Source organism: Pongo abelii, chromosome 5 (assembly GCF_028885655.2).
Source record: "Pongo abelii isolate AG06213 chromosome 5, NHGRI_mPonAbe1-v2.0_pri, whole genome shotgun sequence".
Classification (NCBI taxonomy): domain Eukaryota; kingdom Metazoa; phylum Chordata; class Mammalia; order Primates; family Hominidae; genus Pongo; species Pongo abelii.
This window is the reverse complement of record NC_071990.2, coordinates 127,862,142-127,882,646: the sequence shown is the minus strand read 5'-3', so window position 1 is coordinate 127,882,646 and position 20,505 is coordinate 127,862,142. Positions and strand designations below refer to the sequence as shown.

The 20,505-nt window shown below is 36.4% G+C and overlaps 1 protein-coding gene across 4 annotated transcripts in view; it reads right to left on the bottom strand.

The window, feature by feature from the left end:
* The window catches only part of CENPW (centromere protein W), a 203,256-nt gene that overhangs the window by 82,778 nt on the left and 99,973 nt on the right, over positions 1 to 20,505 (bottom strand). The window contains exon 4 of one of the 4 annotated variants that reach the window (XR_008526420.2): positions 5,362 to 5,440. The exons of the other annotated variants lie outside the window; for them this stretch is intronic. The gene's annotated coding sequence lies outside the window, so the exon portion shown is untranslated. The remainder of the gene's footprint in view (positions 1 to 5,361; positions 5,441 to 20,505) is intronic. 4 annotated transcript variants of the gene reach the window in all.

Here is a 20,505-nt window from a genome sequence, read left to right as displayed (position 1 = left end):
GGGGTTCCCTTTGTAGGTTACCTGCCTCTTCTCTCTATCTGCCTTTAACATTTTTTCCTTCATTTCAGCCTTGGAGAATCTGATGACTATGTGTCTGGGGGATGGTCCTATATTATATCACAGGGGTGATATAATTATGTCCTATATTTATGTCACAGGGGTTGTCTGCATTTCCTGAATTTGAATGTTGACCTGTCTAGCAAGGTTGGGGAAATTTTTATGAATGATATCTTCAAATATGTTTTCCAAGTTGCTTGCTCTCTCTCCATCTCTTAGTTTCCCTTCATCTGAGAATGTCTATTTTACTGTAATTTCATATCTGAAGGAAGTTTTTGCTGAACAAAGAGTTTGAGTTGACAATAACTTTCTTTTAGCACTTTAAATTTGTGGTCCCACTTCTTTATGGCCTGTCATGTGTCTGATGAGAAATTACAGAAAGTCAAATCATTGTTCCCCTATAAGTAATGGATCATTTTTGTCTGGATTATTTTAATAATTTTTCTTTGTCTTTAGCTTTCATCAGCTTGATTATGATGTGTCTGGTCATGGATTTATTTGGCTTCATCATGCTTGAGGTTGCCTAAATCTAAGTCTCTAAGTTTATGTCATTTGCCAAACTTGATAATTTTTTAGACATTATTTTCAAAAAGTTTTTTTCAGTACTGCGGTTTTTCTGTCTTTGGCACTCTGATAGCATAAATTTTAGACATTTTATCATTGTTCCACAGGTTCCTGGGGCTGTTCTTAGTTTTTAAAAATATCTTTTTCCTCTGTTGTTCTATTTATATAATTTCTATTGACCCATTTTCAAGTCCACTGACTCTCATCTGTCACCTTCATTCTGCTCTTGACCCCATTCAGTGAGAATTTGGTTTGGTTTATTGTTGTTGCTACTCTTTTCTCAGCTCTAAAATTTCTAATAGGTTCTTCTGTATATCTTCTATTTCTTTTGTAAAATCTTCTATTTTTACATTCATTGCAGAAGTGTTTGCAATTGCTTGCTGTAGCATTTCTACAGTAAGATGTTAAAATTTTTGTCTGATGATTCCAACACCTGTGTCATTTGTTCTGGAACCTCAGTTCTTCTCTGTGCAAGTTGAAATATTCTTAGTTTCTCATATATCACGTTATTTTGAATTAAATCCTGGATGTTTTGAATAATACACTATGAGATAGTAGGTCCTACTTAAATCTCATTGAAAATGTTGATATTCTTCTTTCAGCAGGAAATCAATTTGGTTAAGTTTAGGCTGTAAGTTCTAACCCATCTTCTGCAGTCTATGATTTCAATGTCACTTCAGTTGTCAAAGCCTTTGCATTTCTATTTGTACCTGTTCCACATGTGCACCAACCAGTATCAGTCTATGACCTGGGTGGTGGTCTATTGGTTAGTTTATGTCTGAAAGTCTTTTGTATAGTTATTAGGATCAGATCCACACATGTACATCTCAAAGATGAGCTCAGGAATTAATGTTCTATTTGTGGACTCATTTCCCTGAGCTCCATCCTCCCCATGATTGCCACAATACTAACCAAATTTCTTGGGCTCCAGTTTTCATACCTCCTACCAAAAAGCTGAAATTTTATTTACTCCTGTCACACACTTGTGTGACTGAACCCATATGTAGAGCTAAGTGGCAAGAGGAAAGGGGAGAAGAGAGCCAGAGGGGAGGAGGGTGTTTATCCCACCATCTTGGATGTCATGCCTCCACTGATCAGAAGGTTTCCTCTCTCCCAAATTTAGTCTCCTTGCAGGTTACCATTGAAGCTTCTTTATCCACCCTACAAGCTTGCTTGGGGGCCAGTGTGCAGGAAAATAGAGAAAAAATAACTCAAGAATCTTATATTATCTTTCTGAGATTAAGAAGTTTAATTTCCTTTTCCTCGAGCTAGAACTAGAGGGCTTTTCCTAGAGAGCCCTCTTTCTGCACATATGCCCACATCCAGGTTTCAGGATGTACGTTCAGGCCAGAGAACACCAATGGGAGAAAAATGATAAACCTGTAGGCTTTTTCTTGGTATATTGAATTCTAGTCTTCTTCCCTACTCTGCTTGCTAATATTTCCTTCTGAGTACTCAATTATTTTCCATGCATTCTGTCAAAGTTTTATAGTTGCAATCAGTGGGAGAGACAGGTAGGGTGTGCCTACTCTATTCTGCCCCAAAGCAGAATCCATTAAATTTTAAAATAAAAATGTAGAAAAATTTCTAACATTTAACTTTGACTATACTCCTAATATTAATCCCATTCAAAGTTGATGCATTATTCCTTTAATATTTGCTGAAACAGAATTACTAATATGTTAATTAGAAATTTTGCATTTATACTCATAAGTATAACTGCTTCCATAGTTTTCTTCTTTTTCTTCTGGGTTACATAGAATTGTGGCAGCTTTATATACTGTTTTTTATATATCTCATTTTTCTGAAGTTCAAATAACATGAATTATTCATTCACTGACAATGGGAATTCACCATTAAAACTTTCTAGGTTAAATGTTGTATTGTTAATTTTTCTAAAATTTACCTAGAAGTTTTTCTCCTTACCTATAATGAGAAAAATAAATTTGACAATTGTTAGATGCAGCCACTAAAACTACAAAGTGGATTATGTAAATTAATATATAACATTCTGTAAATCTAATAGTAAACAGATTTGAATAATACTGTGGAAAATTCATGCCTTTACAGGAAAAATGACTACTTGAGCATGCCTTTCCATGAGTTGCTTCTCATTTTCATTTAGAGTGTAACAAATGCAATAAAATGAGAAAAAGCAAAGGATATCTGAAAAATTAATAACTCAAAAAGCTTTTTTCTGTTTAGTTCATGTGGTAGAAGAAAAAATGGAACTATGACTCAAAAGGCCTGAATGAGACAACCAACTCTAGTACTTACTGGTTGTATGACATCAGAATATATCACTTAATGTCTTCAGACTTCAATTATCTCATCCATGGAAAGGTTGCTCTATAATTCAGTGTTTCTCACCACATTTGGTATGATAAGATTCATCTTTAATACTTAGTAAAAATTATGACTTCAGGAGCTTTACCCCAAGATTCTGATTCCGTAAGTCAGTCTTACACATTTACATTTTAACAAATGCCAAAAGTGATTTAATACATATTGTTTAACAACTGCAACTTAGAAGATATAGTAAAATATTCCAATTTCCATTTGGTCTTATCTTGAACCTTTTTATTAGAAAACAGATAAAAGCAGAACTCAATTTTTAATCCACAGAGCTTTTAACTATCAGTGTCTTTAAACCTTGGTTTACAAAACTCATGAATCTCCTGAACAGTTGAAGTTGACAAATTGAATCTTTTACTTGAAAGAACTACTTTTACTTGAAAGACATTACTGGGCACTGTGGAAATTTCAAATACAATGTGCTTGGGGAGTGCAAAAAGCTATTAGGTTGAAACATAGGAAATTGTTAATATTCAATCATTTTTCACCTATAAAACTGCAATTTCCTATTGTTTAACTAAGGTCATTTTCTTTTAGTTTACCCTTTCCCATAGATTAGTTGGCATAATTATTTTCAGTATTTCTGTACTATTCCCTATGTTGTGAGCAAGGATATTTATAGAAGGCTTGATGGATAGGAAATTATTATGAGGTTTTTAGGTCATTAATTTTAAGAGTTGAGAAGGTTATGTTTGTGCTGGCGATAAAAATCAACATTAGTTATTTTCTTTGTGAAGCTATTTACTAGTTTCACCTAATCCACAGTCTCTTCTGACAGAGCAGAGAAAATGGGTAAATCTGCAGGGATTAATTGGTCCCTGTCACAGCAGTCAAGTAGCTTCTTAAGATTTGAGCTCTGAGTTGTCTTACTGGTTAGCCAGAAGTTTGGTTAGCAATACACTAAAGAGACACAGAATGAACCAATTTCCAGTATTAGGAAGGAGTAAGGAGATCATTTTTTCATTCTGTAAATATTTTTCAAGGTTTTGCAAGGCACCACTAGGCACTGTGGGAATTTCAAATATAAATAAGTCCCAGTCTTTGTTCTCTAGAGGCTAACAATTTAGTGGGAAAACAGATACATGCACAAGTAATTACATTACAAGGTAGATGGTGTGATAAGGGTTATAATTTCAATATCATCTCTAATGAAATGAATATGTCTACTCATTCAAACAGCACCCAGTGGAGGTGGAGAATATTTGGTCTCATTTTGTTTTTAAGAAAATGTAATAAAAGGTTTAGATATCTTTAAAAGAGATCAAAGAAGGTTTGTTTTTTTACATACATTGTGAAGTAAATATTTGTATTAATATCTCTAAAGACAACATGGCATCAGTTGACCCATTATTCAGAAATTATAGTCCATGCTTGGGAATTTATGGTAATGGCAGATAAGACATGGCAAAGAGCAGAGCTTCTTGGTTAGCAGCAAGATAGTTTGAATGAATATTCAGTTTGAATATTTAGTTTGAATGAATAATGAAAGAATATATACGAACACTTCGTTGGTTCTTAACCGACTTTTGGGGGAGACAGGTGGGTATAGGCTTAGTGTTGTTTTATTTCTGTTTTTTTGGTTTATTTCTTTTGTCGCAGAACCTGATTTGAGAGTGGATTTATCCTTTGCAGGGAGTTATATGAATGTCATGGTAAAAAACCTATTACAGTACCAGTGACAGCAAAGCCTCAAATATATGGATGCTTCCTTGACCCTAGGATTTACTGGAAGATCTCAACAGGTTTTATAGGTATTAAGTAATCAAGCCTCAGATCAGCTCTGAAACATGGGTATTACCCAGAGTTGGTGCTATGAACCATGGGGCACTAGGATAAATATATTTAAACAGAAAATGTTTCAAGAAACATCAAGGTGAGACTGAACAGTACTACCCCACACTTGATTGTAGAACAAGTGTTAGTGCACATGTTCTCCAACTTTCTGATGCCTAAATCCATGGAAACAACTTATTAAAAACACAGTTATCAGGCTAGTACTTTTGAAAGCCCACATATATTGTTAAAATACAGGTTCTGTTTCAGTAGGTCTGAGATCAGACTACATATTAAGTACCAGAGGCTGGCACTGGTATCACTCACAATCAGTAAGTTAGGCTGGGACTTACCATGATAAAACATAGATGGCTGGGCTGCAACCCTAGAGATCCTGATTCAGTAAGTCTTGGATCAAACCCAAGAATTTACATTCCTAACAAGCTCCCAGGTGATGCTGATGCTACCTGTCTAAGGATGACACTTGGGGTAGCACTAATCTCCTTTGCTCTCCATAACTGCTAGTCTGAGCAATCTTATTTTTAACATACTCTGCTGATAATTACAGTGAACATAAAAATTTGACTACCATAAAATTCAATAGAGACTCACCTGGCTATAGGGGGCTGACCCTGGAACAGGAAGCGAATAATACATATTCATGAAAGCAAAGTTTTCCTTCAGTCAATGCCTGGAGGAGCAACACAAGAAGTGGAACAGTGAATGGAGATAAGAGGTGGTTGTAAACACATAGGAACAGGACCAACCTCGATTCCAGTTCCAGGAGGACTAGCTCTTCAAGGTATTACTTGGTTCAGGAGTGGCGGTAGAGGGAGCAGGATCTGACCAAGGCAATGTATGGCAATCATAGAGCCAGAGCAGTCGGTAGAGAAATGAGACATGGAGTGACAAGCCAGGAAATCAGGAACATAAAGTATAAAGCAGTCAGAGCAAGCTGCTCAGGACAAAGGCCCAATTTAATATTGTATTGGCTTGTCTGACATCATACCTGGAAGAACTGAGTGAAGTGAACATGGACATTTAAAACACTGTATCTATTTCAATACTAATATCTACCAATCCCTCTTTCTGTTTCATGTGAAAGTTGTGTAAGTTCCTTATTGTTTACCATACATACTTCCATTCTCTATTTAATCAGTCTTCTTCAACCATCAAGCTACCTGTCATTTTCATAATTTTTGCTTCTATTTGTCCCAACTTTTTATTTGCCACTGTTTACAGCACAATTGATAATTTTCTTTTTCAAAAAACAATTCTCTCCTGACCACTAAAGTTCACAAATTGTGCTTGGATTCTTTACCTGGCATCTAAAATTCTAATAAAGTTATTTATCAAATTAAGGTCTGAAGACAACTTGCAGTATCACATGTATAAAATGCAGATTCCTGGGCATTATTCTAACCTTACTGAATCTGAATCTCTGGAGCTAAGCCTCTGTATTTTTAAGAGGTCCTCCTGAAAATATCTATGCACACAAAAGGTTTAGAGTTACTGTACTTATTGCTCTTTCCACTCCACACCCCATGCCCCTATAACAGCAGGTAGGCCTCAGCTGTCATAAATTTTCTAGTTTGGGTTAATTCTTCCAGGTGAATAATTCAAAATAGCTTCTTAGAGGCATAAGATCTGTATCAAACTTGGATATTCTGATCTGACACTAGCCCAAAATAGACAGAAAAAATCATTTAAACATGATTAAACAGTTTATTTTCCATGTTAAAATATACAATATAAAGATTATTTTGGACCAGATCCTCACAATATCAAACCAATGACATACTATTGAGTACATAGAGAAAAAACTACCTACAATGTTAATTTGAAGTAACTTTATCTATGTTGATATCTAATAATATGGAAATAAATAAAATCAGATATAAGCCTGAGTAACATCGTCCTCTACTTTATAACCCAGAACATCAAGTACCTTCATTTACTTATTTTATTTTTGGTTGGTTGGAAGGATAAACCCATCACAGTAGGCTCTGGGCATATTTACAACATTTTAGAAGAGACAGTCTACAGTTTCTGTATAAATTCTGAGCAGCTTAAAGTGAATACTAGCTCTGTTATTTAAAAGGATTTCTGGTTTGTTTCAACTTGAAAGTGATTTAATAGGAGGCCCACAGAGAAAATCTGTCTCAGTAATCAAATTATAACAAGTAAGGATTAAAAGTATTAAGAAGTTTAAGCAAACTTTTCAGCTGCCCTGTTTTTTTCTTAGGGGGGCCAGGGAGGGGGTCATTTGAAGTTGGCTGTGGGAACAAGTACAACAAAATTATAAGAAGGAAAAACACAAAAACTGCACGTATTCTGGGTTTATTATAATATCTCCAGCAGCAGTGTTTTTCAAACACTCTCTGGCCAAGTGCTAGCAGCCGTTTTCCCAAGGACATTTGTCTCAGTTTACTACCCCCTTTATGAATTTATAAAACCAACTATATTTTACAGGTGAATTTAATTTACATTTTCCAGTTCATTTCTACTTAATTCGTCAAAGTGTTTTGTCATGTGAGCCACTGGGTTTTGGAAAAGAATTGTGATCATTTCAATTGAGTTTTGGAATTTTTTTTTTATCCTTTCTTAGAAACAGGAAGCCATTTTAGCTAAAACCAAACAAGGTTAAACTCCAAAGTGTTCAATTTGGGCTTGATGTTTAGAAACCACATATCCAAATGGGTCTTGAGCTTGGCAAAACATTCCTTCCCTTTTTATTAGGTGAGAAGAAAACATTTAGAATAAAAGCAAAACGATTAAAATGGGAATGCGTTCCTGAGTCTAAGTAAAATAAATTCACATTTTTTTAATTTAAAGAATCTCTTTAAAATAATTTGTAAGCTAAATCAATTTTAATGTGTTTTTCTTAATATATATATACTGCATAGATATGTATTATATATTGTAAATTTCTGTGTATACATACACATTTACAAAGAGCACATTTTCTATTAGTTAAGAGTTTATTTAGGTAACTGCTTTTCTGAAATGACTAAATTGTATGGTAGGATACAACAATGGCAAAGACCTCAAAAAAGCAGATAGTTAAATTTATAGACTCCTGCCCCAAATATGCAAAATGATTGTTAATTAAATCTTCATGGAAAATAGTTCAAATCCTCTTAGAGTCATGAAATAAGATTAAGAATAAACCGATTACTCGTTTCTAGCAGGATAGTATAGGTTACACTGGCCTGGTATTTTAATCTTTCCAAGGCTTCAATAAAACAAAGAAGCTAGAATGACAAAACAAAATTTTACGGCCAACATCTACAGCTGAATTCACAAAATGGGTGTTCCTACAATACCAAAATTTGATGTTTTATCAGACCCACATGGTATCAGCTCCTGTATGGGAGAAAGCAGAGGAGAGAAAAGTACTTCTGCTGAGCTTGAGATCCAGAAACCAAATTTCTAACAGATATTTGCCCTCACAATAAAATTGTCCTCTCTAGTGGTGAAAGCTCAGTGAGTCAATTTGAAGGCATTCAAAGGTTACGATTCATGAGTGAGTTCTAGGGACCATAGAACAGAAAGATCATGCAGGGGAGTCTTGACCAACATAATTTGCTGTGAAAGGACCCTTTCAAAACAAGTGCCCAACCTAAGAAGAAATGCCTTGGAGGAAAATCTAAGTAGAAGCAGGGTGGAAACATTAAGGGCAAAGGAAAGAGAAGCTCCAGGATAGAAGTATGGAGAAGTCCAGAGCCACAAAACTGGGCAGGCTTATCTGACCCTCCCTTTCTTTGAATACAAGAAAATCTTTTTCATTTAAAATCAGGAAGAGGAATGTATTGTGGACAGATCACATGTAAAGTTTTTGTAAGGAAAAAGGATAATATTCATGTAGATAATAGAGGCATGCCAGGAAACATCCCATAAAACAGATAAAAATATTTCCTAATATTTCAAAACAATCTAAGAGAATTTTATAAAATAATAGAAACTATGAAAGCATAGCAGAAAAATTAGAAACAGTCAGAAATGAGCTGAAGGGAAGAAAAAAGAATATTTGTAAAGAAAGGGAACAAAACTCAAGAAAGACTTAGAAATAAAAGAAAAATCATTTCAGAAATGATGACTAAACCTAAAGGAATACAAGAACAAATAAATGGATTTGAATAGTGAAAAAAGCATTTGGATACATGGCTAGCACCTTATAGAACAGAATATAGAAAAAGGAAAATTTAAGTAAAATATAAAAGTAAGTATAGAAAAACAACTTAAAAGAAAGCGATGAGAGATAGAAAAAGGCAAGCAAAATCAAACATGTATGTAGTAGAGGTCTCCAAAGAAGACACCTACAGCAATAGAATAGAATCCAGACCAAAATGTAAATTCAGGAAAACTTTTCTGAAATACATAAAAACTTTAAGCTACATACATACAGAAAGAACAAACGATATACCTAGAAAAAAAATAATCAGAAGAGACCAGAGGGAAACATATTCTAGTAAAAATAGCTTTTAAGAAAAAATTAAAAAGATCCTTCCAGTGTCTAAACAAAAAGACCAAGTCACTTATAAAGGAAAAAAAAAAAAAGACCTGATTGATGTCATGCTTTTTAACAGCAATGCTTTATGACAGAAGACAATGAAATAATATATTTGAGAGTCTCAAGGAAAGAAAATGTGAGCCAAGGACTTTATATGCATTTTAAGTGACCTACAAATAAAAGTGTTGAACTTTTTGTGAACACACAAGAACTCAAGAAATATTGCCCCATAGAGCTCTTCCATAGTATTCTACTACAGAACAAACTTCAGACACCAAAATGACTGGAGAGTAGGCAATAAGGATCACATATAAGGAGCAGTAGTAATAATTAAATTCTTATTTACCTATAAAACCGAGATTAAATAATAAATGCAAGGAAAGCATTATAGCATATAATGGCTATACGTCATGATAATGTTCATATAGCACAATTATTAAGAAGTGCAGAGAGAAAGAAAAGAGAATATAGAAAATAGAATAAACTTACTAGTTACCTTAGAGAAGTTGTTAGATAATAAATGAAGGTACCATGGAGTTAGAGTATCACCAGTCTTTAATGAAATAAAGGATCTAAAAGAAACAACCAGGCATATGTGCCTCCTAATAAAAGTATACATTACCATCTATGAAGTATTTTTGTTATGCAAAAATAAATCAAACCTGAATTTGAAAAAGGTTCCAAATCCCACTAGTTTACAGAAAACACAGAGAAAAGAAGAACATATTGAATAACTCTACAGGAATGCAGTGAGCAAAATCCAGACTGTGGGAAATTCTTCTGGACAAATTATGCAGTTTCTTCTACAAATAAATTGCAAGGAAGAATTAGGGGTGAAGGAGGCTTACAGATCAGTAGAGACTCAAGATACATGTCAAAAATTGTAATATATATACTTTGAATTCTGATTTGAAAAAACTAATTCCTAAAAAAATTTATGAAGCAATTGAGAAAATTTTAATACTTTTTGGATATATAATGATGTTGAGGAATTACTGTATAATTTTAAATATTTTGTAGTTCTGTTTCTTAGAAAAAATAAACAGCTGACTATAAAAATCTCATCATTCTATTAAATAATCACATTGTCATAAAATTACATTAGCACTACGAAGACAATAACATCAGATCACAGTGATCAAATAGAAATTTAGAAATTCTATGTATAAAAATAAAGAACTGAAATGCTAAAAAATAATATGTCAAATGAGGTCTAGTCTAACAAATGATTCCTTGGCCCCAACCCTGTCATTTTAAGGATGTTCAGTGATAAAACTTTGAGTTCACTGATTAGTCTATTCCATAGATGTAATTAGTATTCTATTAAACTGCTTATTTTTATGACTAAAATGATCTCTTTTTGACTTACATTTGAACCCACTTTCTTTATTCATCCTTCTTAGAAATGGTCATATCAAGAGAGACCCGGATTTGACTATCTTTTTGTGAGTAACCACTAGGGGTTTTGGGGAAACTTAGAGGCTCATGAAGTAGATGTAAAGATTAAGTGAGAGAATATTTAAAATGGTGCCATGTAAAAAATATTCATTAGTTATTATTGCAAAGAAATTTGATTAATAGCGGTAGCAAGCAGAAAACTTATTCACAGAAAAAGCAATCCATGCTGGATGTATAGATTGTGAAGATTTTCTCCCACTCTGTGAGTTGTCTGTTTATTCTGCTGATTATTTCTTTTGCTATGCAGAAGCTTTTTAGTGTAATTATGTCCCATCTATTTAAGGACTAACATCCATAATCTACAAGGAACTAAAACAAATCAGCAAGAATAAAACAATCCCTTCAAAAAAAGGGCTAAGATCATGAATAGACAACTCTCAAAAGAAGCTATACAAATGGCCAACAAACATATGAAAAAATGCTCAATATCGCTAATTATCAGAGAAATGCAAATCAAAACCACAATGTGATTCCACCTTACTCCTGCAAGAGTGGCCATAACCAAAAAATCAAAAAATAATAGATGTTGGCATGGAAGTGGTAAAAAGTGAACACTTTTACACTGTTAGTGAGAATGTAAACTAATACAACCACTATGGAAAACAGTGTGGAGATTCCTTAAATAACTCAAAGTAGAACTACTATTTGATCCAGCAGTCCCACTACTGGGTATTACCCAGAGGAAAAAAAGTCATTATATGAAAAAGATACTTGCACATGCATGTTTATAGCAGCACAATTCACAACGGCAAAAATATGGAATCAGCCCGAATGCCCATTAATCAATGAGTGGATAACGAATACGTGGCATATATATACCCTGGAATACTACTCAGCCCTGAAAGGAACGAAATAATGGCATTCACAGCAACATGGATGGAACTGGAGACAATTATTCTAAGTGAAGTAACTCAGGAATGGAAAACCACACATTGTATATTCTCACTCATAAGTGGGAGCTAAACTATGAGGACGCAAAGGCATGAGAATGATAAAAGGGACTTTAGGAACTTGGGGGAAAGGGTGGGAGAGGGGTAAGGGACAAAAGACTAAACTTTGGGCACAGTGTAGACTGCTCGGATGGTGGGTGCACCAAACTCTCAGAAATCACCACTAAACTTATTCATGTAACCAAACACCACCTGTTCCCCCAAAACCTATAGAAATTTTTAAACTTTTTTTTTAAGTAATCCACTATCCTAGTTTTAGAAGAAAGGGGATTATTGTGGCAGGAAATGGAGGGAAGTTTGGCAGTTTACAGAATCTCTGGGAGAACAAAAAATTCTGTTTGGTTACTAGAGTCAGGAACAGAGCATCCAAGGAAAATGCCCAAATTTCCGTAGGCAATTCTAGTGTCCACATGACAGCTAAACAGCTATCATCTTGCTGCTTAACACCTAAGACACCAGGGACTGGTTACCAGAAACTTAGATTGTTGCTAGCCATAACAGAACTAATTGCCTCCACTATCAGGATTGCCAGCTGACCAGATCTCATTTACATAACCACTACTGCTCACTTCCAACTGCCAATCTTAATTGGGTATATCTGCTTGGTAGACTGTAGACCATGGGCAGAATCTGCCATACTGCAAAGGATTCTGAGAAGTGTGACATTAGTCTTCTAGTTTCTATTGTTACAAAAATTATGTTAGAAGGGAGTCAAATTCTTACTAGGTAAACTCAAATAAATATCTTCCGTTGTGGTCTAAAGTACTTAAAAGCAACTTGTTTTCCCCCTCTAATACAAACACAGCTAACACTTCTAACCCTCCTCAAATGGACCATTCTTTCTGAATACCTTTAATCATCTTTACTAGGATTCTCCAGTCCTTTCAAATCCTCTATTAAAACGTTATTAAGCTAGGCCTTATAATCTAATTTATCTAATTAATGCCAAATATAGCAGAAGGATTACTTTTTTAGAAGGTATATATCTGCTAAAATACCCCACTATATTCTGACCTTTATGAAAATAAGTTGATTTTGCAGATACATGTTCAGTTTGTTTGATATGATCCTTTTTTCTTCTGTAGACATCTATAACATGTTCTCTATATATTAGCATATACTTCTTTAATTAGATCTATAGTTGAATTCTAGATTACCTTTTAAATTTATTAAAATTAAGAAAAATAATTATCTTTTGATGAATATTTAGAATATGTTAGATGCTACTTTTAAAAAGGGTAAAACAACATAAATGTTACTAAATTACTTTTTAACAAAATAATAACCCCTATGGCACTTGCAGTACAATAGAGTCAGATTCTGAAATTTCCATTCTTTGAGATGGAAGGTATACTGTCTTTTCTCTTTTTAGTTCAATGTTCATTGCTTATGGCTATTTTTAGAGTTTAAGGAATTATACAAACTATATATTGCTTATGGCTACTTTTAGAGCTTAGGAAATTATACAAGCTGTATTATTCATGCTCTCACCTATGAATGAATCCCCTTCTTTAAAACTCTTCCTCCTTCTTCCTAGGAAGCCATACATACATACATGTAAAATCATTTAAATATAAGTAGACCCAATGAAGAGTGAGAGACTTTTGTCTTCTAGAAGTAGATGTGTTAATAAATGCATCTGCTCATCAAAGGTTGACTACCAAAAATGATCTAACTTAGACATTTCGTAATTCTGTTTGCAATCAAAATGGTAAAGAAATCAAATGGAAAAATAAAATTTGTGAAAGCTTATGAGCTGAAGAATAGGGAAGTGTGGAAAGAGATGAAGGTAGAGGTTAGGAATTACTTGAAATTATGGATGAATGGTTTAAATATGATACGGAAAGTCATGAAGAACAAATAGTTTAATGATTCCAGGGGAATACCATGATCTTGGCTATAGAATTCAGAAATGGCCTGAAGTATAAGAAGGCCTAGAGAGAGTGGTTAGAAATCTTTGGCTTCCTTGGCCTAAAGCAGGTATATTTCAAAGTTTTTTTTTTTTTTTTTTTTTTTTTAATATAAGATTGGATGAGGGCACTTTTATTTTTTTTTTCTTTTATGATTATGATTATTATTATTATTATACTTTAGGTTTTATGGTACATGTGCGCAATGTGCAGGGAAGTTACATATGTATACATGTGCCATGCTGGTGCGCTGCACCCACCAACTCGTCATCTAGCATTAGGTATATCTCCCAATGCTGTCCCTCCCCCCTCCCCCCACCCCACAACAGTCCCCAGAGTGTGATGTTCCCCTTCCTGTGTCCATGTGTTCTCATTGTTCAATTCCCACCTATGAGTGAGAATATGCGGTGTTTGGTTTTTTCTTCTTGCGATAGTTTACTGAGAATGATGATTTCCAATTTCATCCATGTCCCTACAAGGACATGAACTCATCATTTTTTATGGCTGCATAGTATTCCATGGTGTATATGTGCCACATTTTCTTAATCCAGTCTATCATTGTTGGACATTTGGGTTGGTTCCAAGTCTTTGCTATTGTGAATAATGCCGCAATAAACATACGTGTGCATGTGTCTTTATAGCAGCATGATTTATAGTCCTTTGGGTATATACCCAGTAATGGGATGGCTGGGTCAAATGGAATTTCTAGTTCTAGATCCCTGAGGAATCGCCACACTGACTTCCACAAGGGTTGAACTAGTTTACAGTCCCACCAACAGTGTAAAAGTTTTCCTATTTCTCCACATCCTCTCCAGCACCTGTTGTTTCCTGACTTTTTAATGATTGCCATTCTAACTGGTGTGAGATGGTATCTCATTGTGGTTTTGATTTGCATTTCTCTGATGGCCAGTGATGGTGAGCATTTTTTCATGTGTTTTTTGGCTGCATAAATGTCTTCTTTTGAGAAGTGTCTGTTCATGTCCCTCGCCCACTTTTTGATGGGGTTGTTTGTTTTTTTCTTGTAAATTTGTTGGAGTTCATTGTAGATTCTGGATATTAGCCCTTTGTCAGATGAGTAGGTTGCGAAAATTTTCTCCCATTTTGTAGGTTGCCTGTTCACTCTGATGGTAGTTTCTTTTGCTGTGCAGAAGCTCTTGAGTTTAATTAGATCCCATTTGTCAATATTGGCTTTTGTTGCCATTGCTTTTGGTGTTTTAGACATGAAGTCCTTGCCCATGCCTATGTCCTGAATGGTAATGCCTAGGTTTTCTTCTAGGGTTTTTATGGGTTTAGGTCTAACATTTAAGTCTTTAATCCATCTTGAATTGATTTTTGTATAAGGTGTAAGGAAGGGATCCAGTTTCAGCTTTCTACATATGGCTAGCCAGTTTTCCCAGCACCATTTATTAAATAGGGAATCCTTTCCCCATTTCTTGTTTTTGTCAGGTTTGTCAAAGATCAGATACTTGTAGATATGTGGCATTATTTCTGACGGCTCTGTTCTGTTCCATTGATCTATATCTCTGTTTTGGTACCAGTACCATGCTGTTTTGGTTACTGTAGCCTTGTAGTATAGTTTGAAGTCAGGTAGTGTGATGCCTCCAGCTTTGTTCTTTTGGCTTAGGATTGACTTGGCGATGCGGGCTCTTTTTTGGTTCCATATGAACTTTAAAGTAGTTTTTTCCAATTCTGTGAAGAAAGTCATTGGAATCTTGATGGGGATGGCATTGAATCTGTAAATTACCTTGGGAAGGATGGCCATTTTCATGATATTGATTCTTCCTACCCATGAGCATGGAATGTTCTTCCATTTGTTTGTATCCTCTTTTATTTCCTTGAGCAGTGGTTTGTAGTTCTCCTTGAAGAGGTCTTTCACATCCCTTGTAAGTTGGATTCCTAGGTATTTTATTCTCTTTGAAGCAATTATGAATGGGAGTTCACTCATGATTTGGCTCTCTGTTTGTCTGTTATTGATGTATAAGAATGCTTGTGATTTTTGCACATTGATTTTGTATCCTGAGACTTTGCTGAAGTTGCTTATCAGCTTAAGGAGATTTTGGGCTGAGACAATGGGGTTTTCTAGATATACTATCATGTCATCTGCAAACAGGGACAATTTGACTTCCTCTTTTCCTAATTGAATACCCTTGATTTCCTTCTCCTGCCTAATTGCCCTGGCCAGAACTTCCAACACTATGTTGAATAGAAGTGGTGAGAGAGGGCATCCCTGTCTTGTGCCAGTTTTCAAAGGGAATGCTTCCAGTTTTTGCCCATTCAGTATGATATTGGCTGTGGGTTTGTCATAGATAGCTCTTATTATTTTGAGATACGTCCCATCAATTCCTAATTTATTGAGAGTTTTTAGCATGAAGTGTTGTTGAATTTTGTCAAAGGCCTTTTCTGCATCTATTGAGATAATCATGTGGTTTTTGTCTTTGGTTCTGTTTATATGCTGGATTACATTTATTGATTTGCGTATATTGAACTAGCCTTGCATCCCAGGGATGAAGCCCACTTGATCATGGTGGATAAGCTTTTTGATGTGCTGCTGGATTCTGTTTGCCAGTATTTTATTGAGGATTTTTGCATCAATGTTCATCAAGGATATTGGTCTAAAATTCTCTTTTTTTGTTGTGTCTCTGCCAGGCTTTGGTATCAGGATGATGCTGGCCTCATAAAATGAGTTAGGGAGGATTCCCTCTTTTTCTATTGATTGGAATAGTTTCAGAAGGAATGGTACCAGCTCCTCCTTGTACCTCTGGTAGAATTCGGCTGTGAACCCATCTGGTCCTGGACTTTTTTTGGTTGGTAAGCTATTGATTATTGCCACAATTTCAGCTCCTGTTATTGGTCTATTCAGAGATTCAACTTCTTCCTGGTTTACTCTTGGGAGGGTGTATGTGTTGAGGAATTTATCCATTTCTTCTAGATTTTCTAGTTTATTTGCATAGAGGTGTTTGTAATATTCTCTGATGGTAGTTTGTATTTCTGTGGGATCGGTGGTTATATCCCCTTTATCATTTTTTATGGCATCTATTTGATTCTTCTCTCTTTTTTTCTTTATTAATCTTGCTAGCGGTCTATCAATTTTGTTGATCCTTTCAAAAAACCAGCTCCTGGATTCATTTATTTTTTGAAGGGTTTTTTGTGTCTCTATTTCCTTCAGTTCTGCTCTGATTTTAGTTATTTCTTACCTTCTGCTAGCTTTTGAATGTGTTTGCTCTTGCTTTTCTAGTTCTTTTAATTGTGATGTTAGGGTGTCAATTTTGGATCTTTCCTGCTTTCTCTTTCGGCATTTAGTGCTATAAATTTCCCTCTACACACTGCTTTGAATGCATCCCAGAGATTCTGGTATGTTGTGTCTTGGTTCTCATTGGTTTCAAAGAAAATCTTTATTTCTGCCTTCATTTCATTATGTACCCAGTAGTCATTCAGGAGCAGGTTGTTCAGTTTCCACGTAGTTGAGCGGTTTTGAGTGAGATTCTTAATCCTGAGTTCTAGCTTGATTGCACTGTGATCTGAGAGACAGTTTGTTACAATTTCTGTTCTTTTACATTTATTGAGGAGAGCTTTACTTCCAAGCATATGGTCAATTTTGGAATAGGTGTGGTGTGGTGCTGAAAAAAATGTATATTCTGTTGATTTGGGGTGGAGAGTTCTGTAGATGTCTATTAGGTCCGCTTGGTGCAGAGCTGAGTTCAATTCCTGGGTATCCTTGTTGACTTTCTGTCTCGTTGATCTGTCTAATGTTGACAGTGGGGTGTTAAAGTCTCCCATTATTAATGTGTGAGAGTCTAAGTCTCTTTATAGGTCACTCAGGACTTGCTTTATGAATCTGGGTGCTCCTGTATTGGGTGCATATATATTTAGGATAGTTAGCTCTTCTTGTTGAATTAATCCCTTTACCATTATGTAATGGCCTTCTTTGTCTCTTTTGATCTGTGTTGGTTTAAAGTCTGTTTTATCAGAGACTAGGATTGCAACCCCTGCCTTTTTTTGTTTTCCATTTGCTTGGTAGATCTTCCTCCATCCTTTTATTTTGAGCCTATGTGTGTCTCTGCACGTGAGATGGGTTTCCTGAATACAGCACACTGATGGGTCTTGAGTCTTTATCCAGTTTGCCAGTCTGTGTCTTTTAATTGGAGCATTTAGTCCATTTACATTTAAAGTTAATATTGTTATGTGTGAATTTGATCCTGTCATTATGATGTTAGCTGGATATTTTGCTCGTTAGTTGATGCAGTCTCTTCCTAGTCTTGATGGTCTTTACATTTCGGTATGATTTTGCAGTGGCTGGTACCGGTTGTGCCTTTCCATGTTTAGCGCTTCCTTCAGGAGCTCTTTTAGGGCAGGCCTGGTGGTGACAAAATCTCTCAGCATTTGCTTGTCTGTAAAGTATTTTATTTCTCCTTCACTTATGAAGCTTAGTTTGGCAGGATATGAAATTCTGGGTTGAAAATTCTTTTCTTTAAGAATGTTGAATATTGGCCCCCACTCTCTTCTGGCTTGTAGGGTTTCTGCTGAGAGATCCGCTGTTAGTCTGATGGGCTTCCCTGTAATGGTAACCCGACCTTTCTCTCTGGCTGCCCTTAACATTTTTTCCTTCATTTCAACTTTGGTGAATCTGACAATTATGTGTCTTGGAGTTGCTCTTCTCGAGGAGTATCTTTGTGGTGTTCTTTGTATTTCCTGAATCTGAATGTTGGCCTGCCTTGCTAGATTGGGGAAGTTCTCCTGGATAATATCCTGCAGAGTGTTTTCCAACTTGTTTCCATTCTCCCCGTCACTTTCAGGTACACCAATGACGTAGATTTGGTCTTTTCACGTAGTCCCACATTTCTTGGAGGCTTTGCTCGTTTCTTTTTATTCGTTTTTCTCTAAACTTCCCTTCTCACTTCATTTCATTCATTTCATCTTCGAGGGCTGATACCCTTTCTTCCATTTGATCGCATCGGCTCCTGAGGCTTCTGCATTCTTCACGTAGTTCTCGAGCCTTGGTTTTCAGCTCCATCAGCTCCTTTAAGCACTTCTCTGTATTGGTTATTCTAGTTATACATTCTTCTAAATTTTTTTCAAAGTTTTCAACTTCTTTGCCTTTGGTTTGAATATCCTCCCGTAGCTCGGAGTAATTTGATCGTCTGAAGCCTTCTTCTCTCAGCTCGTCAAAGTCATTCTCCGTCCAGCTTTGTTCTGTTGCTGGTGAGGAACTGCGTTCCTTTGGAGGAGGAGAGGTACTCTGGTTTTTAGAGTTTCCAGTTTTTCTGCTGTTTTTTCCCCATCTTTGTGGTTTTATCTACTTTTGGTCTTTGATGATGGTGATGTACAGATGGGTTTTTGGTGTGGATGTCCTTTCTGTTAGTTTTCCTTCTAACAGACAGAACCCTCAGCTGCAGGTCTGTTGGAGTACCTGGCCGGCCGTGTGAGGTGTCAGTCTGCCCCTGCTGGGGGGTGCCTCCCAGTTAGGCTGCTCGGGGGTCAGGGGTCAGGGACCCACTTGAGGAGGCAGTCAGCCCGTTCTCAGATCTCCAGCTGCATGCTGGGAGAACCACTGCTCTCCTCACAGCTGTCAGACAGGGACATTTAAGTCTGCAGAGGTTACTGCTGTCTTTTTGTTTGTCTGTGTCCTGCCCCCAGAGGTGGAGCCTACAGAGGCAGGCAGGCCTCCTTGAGCTGTGGTGGGCTCCACCCAGTTCAAGCTTCCAGGCTGCTTTGTTTACCTAAGCGAGCCTGGGCAATGGCGGGCGCCCCTCCCCCAGCCTCGCTGCTGACTTGCTGTTTGATCTCAGACTGCTGTGCTAGCAATCAGCGAGACTCCGTGGGCGAGGACCCTCTGATCCAGGTGCGGGCTATACTCTCCTGGGACACCGTTTCCTAAGCCCGTCGGAAAAGCACAGTATTCGGGTGGGAGTGGCCCGATTTTCCAGGTGCCGTCTGTCACCCCTGGAAGGGGAACTCCCTGACCCCTTGCGCTTCCCGAGTGAGGCAATGCCTTGCCCCTGCTTCGGCTGGCGCACGGTGCGCTCACCCACTGACCTGCACCCACTGTCTGGCACTCCCTAGTGAGATGAACACGGTACCTCAGATGGAAATGCAGAAATCACCCGTCTTCTGCGTGGCTCGCGCTGGGAGCTGTAGACCGGAGCTGTTCCTATTCGGCCATCTTGGCTCCTCCCCCTCTTTCAAAGTTTTTTAGCTTTGATAAACTACAGCCGTCTTCACGTGGCCAAAATAATCAATTTGGTACAAACATTCATGTACAAATATTAGTGGTCAGTTGTTCAGAACAGTAGCAATTGATTGACAGACTGAAACTTTTCAATATAATAAAGAAATAATAGCTAAAACCAAGGAAGAGGAAAAAACTCCTCTTTCCCTGAGAAGTCCCAGAGAAAACCCTCATACATGCATAACCAAGTCTGATAGGCCAAAGTTTTCAGGCTTCCTTTTTGCTCTAGGGTTATCGGTCCAATGTCAGAGGCAATAACCAACCTCTTTCAAGTAGGCCCAGAGGGATCTGACAAGCAAAGTTCAAATCTCTGGAGAATATTTTCATCCCTACGATGAACTACAGGCCATGCTTGTGTTTACCATATGTGCTTATTCTCCAGCCAATTAAAAGATAAGCAGCATCAGAAAACATGTGGTACATATTCTACAATACTTTGGAGAAACTATAGAATGTATCTTCCATAGAATCTACAGTTTAACAGAGAATACAAACCTGCATTACAGTCTCAGGAAAACTGCCAGTATGAGATTGTTCTTAGGCATAAGTAAATATTTATTTTGCCCTTCTTAATAGGAGAAAAAAAATCCAGAACATCCAATGTAGTTGGTATTCTATAATTTTTCTCCTTGTAAGCATAACAAAAATACATACCTTTGCTAGCCATAAATTACCAATGTATACTCTTTTGTATCTATG